The sequence below is a fragment of the Camelus ferus genome, chromosome 33, assembly GCF_009834535.1.
Source record: "Camelus ferus isolate YT-003-E chromosome 33, BCGSAC_Cfer_1.0, whole genome shotgun sequence".
Lineage (NCBI taxonomy): Eukaryota > Metazoa > Chordata > Mammalia > Artiodactyla > Camelidae > Camelus > Camelus ferus.
The window spans coordinates 20120515-20123346 of NC_045728.1; positions in this window are offsets into that span (position 1 = coordinate 20120515).

Genomic DNA, 2832 nt, shown 5'->3' on the forward strand with positions numbered 1-2832 from the left:
AGTTTCTTCATTTTTCTTTGTTCTTACACTTGATGTGAGGAGAAAACCCTGTACTTATAAAATATGGCCATGGTCTCTAAGAGTGCTCCTACTTCATTTTTTATACGAAAGACATTTTTGTAGTAACCTTTTTTCAAAGGTGTTGATTTTTTGGAGCTGAACCGTGACATTTTGTCATGAAGCACTGAATACCTAGAATCAATGTGATAGGAAACTATAAACTATCCAAAGTGTATATAAACTATTCATACAAGTTGGTCATACATGAGGTCACAACATTCCATAAGGTAGAAATACTAATAAAAACTATCTGATCACAATGTAGTAGTATTAGAAATTATTACTCAATTCAAAAAGGAAAAATGAACTTCTACTGAAATTAATAAACCTTATTTTAAATAACCCTTGGGTGAAATGAGAAATACAAACTGAAACAAAAATTTTCTAAAAATAATAAAACACTTTCTATCAGAATCTATGACCTACCAAAGAAGGGAATTGTAGGGAAGGGAGGAGAGTGGAAGGTTAGTGAGATGTTTTGTTAGAATTGCTGATCTCCAATGGTAGACTGTGTCCCTAGCAAGCACGAGGTCCTGGGTTCAGTCCCCAGTACCTCCATTTAAAAAAAATAAAACCTCATTACCTCCCCCAACACAGACAAAAAAAAGTATACCATGCTGTATGTCAATTATCTCAGTAACACTGTAAGGAAAAAAATTTTTTTAAATTGCTGAGCTCTGTAGTCTTTCTCTAAGATATTAGATATTCTGCGTTAGGGTTCATGTTGTTTAGCAGGAATCTCTCCCATTCCCACTGGGAAAGATCTGTGGGTTTGAATTATTTGTCAATTCAGTGTACAGCACTGGAGCATTCACCTTAAAAATCATCTCCATTGTCTGCTTTTCCTCTGTTACCCCATTTATCTCATTTACACTATTTTCTCAATAAGAAAAGGGAGGCAAAAAAGAGGAAAAAGTTGTGGATAATGACTGAGTTTGTTTCTTCTCAAATTTGGAGTATTAGTGCAATTATGAAAATTTAGTAAATTCATCAAGTCGTTCCTTAATTTATGGATTTAATTCATTGTTTCTTTTTAAAAAATATTTTTTCTTTATTTTCTGTCTTATGTGTCTTGTACTGTTTTGTTTTGAAGGGGGAGGTAAACAGGTTTATTTGTTTGTTTTTAGTAGAGGTACTGAGGATAGAACCCAGGACATTGTGCCAGCTAGGCACGTGCTCTACAACTTAGCTATACACCCCCAATTTATTCTTAATTCTTTTGTTGATCAATATTTTTCTGCTTACTCTTTTAAGTACAGGTCATAGATTCTGATAGAAAGTGTTTTATTATTTTTAGAAAATGTTCGTTTCAGTTTGTATTTCTCATTTCACCCAAGGGTTGTTTAAAATAAGGTTTATTTATTTCAGTAGAAGCTCATTTTTGCTTTTTGAATTGAGTAATAATTTCTAATACTACTACATTGTGATCAGATAATTTTTGTTAATATTTCTACTTTATGGAATATTGTGACCTCATATATCATCAACTTTTATGAATAGTTTATATATTTTTTTTTATTGAGTTATAGTCAGTTTACAATGTTGTGAGTTTATGTATACTGCAGATAGGGTATAGTCTACTGTCAGGATGTACAGTTTGATTTATAGTCATAAAATCCACCTTATTGGTGAGGTCTTCTGTATACATACTCATTTTTTTTTGTTCACTTATTTTGTTTTGTTTGTTAATGTCTCCTATTATTGGTGCATTTCTATCTTTGTCTTCCTGTGTCTCTGGTTACAGTGTTACTTAGTACATAGATAATTAATGTGTTTATTGTGAATTGTGGCTTGTGGCATTAAAAGAGGGCTTTCTTTGTCACGTTTTTCCTTTCTTGGCCTGGATTATACTTTACCTGATACCCCTACTTCCTTACTGTTTTCATTTACCTGGCATTCCATTGTCTAGCCTGTTATTTTTAGCCTTCTTAAATCACTTTGCTTCTTGGATGCGACATACTGTTAGTTCTTGCACTGAGAGCCAAATTGGAAACACTTTTCCATTAATAGATGAGTCAAACCCATTTATATTTATTAAAATGACTTAATTCTTGGCCTCAAGTCTGTCACAAAATTTTATAATTATTACATTTTCTATGTTTATTTCTCCATGTAACGTACATTATTTACTATTTTAAAAATTTTGTTGCTATTTAGGAAATTAACAGCAACATTCTTTCTAATTGCCAAGATATGGAAGCTCCTAAGTGCACATCAATAGATGATGGGTAAAGAAGATGCAGCATGTACCTGTAATGGAATACAACTCCAGCCATGAGAAAGAAGGATATTTTGCCATTTGTGGCCCTTCAACTCCTTTTTTTTTTCTTTTCACTTCAAAAACCAAAATTTTATAACTGGCATAAACATTTCCAATGCGTCAAAACAAAATACCTGGAAATAAACTTAACTAAGGAGGTTATCTATGCTCTGAAAATTGTAAAACACTGATGAAGGAAACTGAAGATACAAAAAAAATGGAAAGATATCTTGTGCTCTTGGATTGGAAGAATCAAGATTATCAACATGGCCATACTACGCAAAGCAATCCACAGATCCAATGCAACCCCCGCTAATATGCTCACATTTTTCACAGAACTATAACAAACAATTTCACAATTTATAAGGAACCACAAAAGACCCCGAACAGCCAAAGCAATCTTTCATAGGTCTCTTTTTTTCTCTTTCTTCTGTTTGTTCTCTTTTCTTATGGTTTGATGCCTAGAGAAGTTCCCTTAACATTTGTTGTAAAGTTTGTTCGGTGGTGCTGAA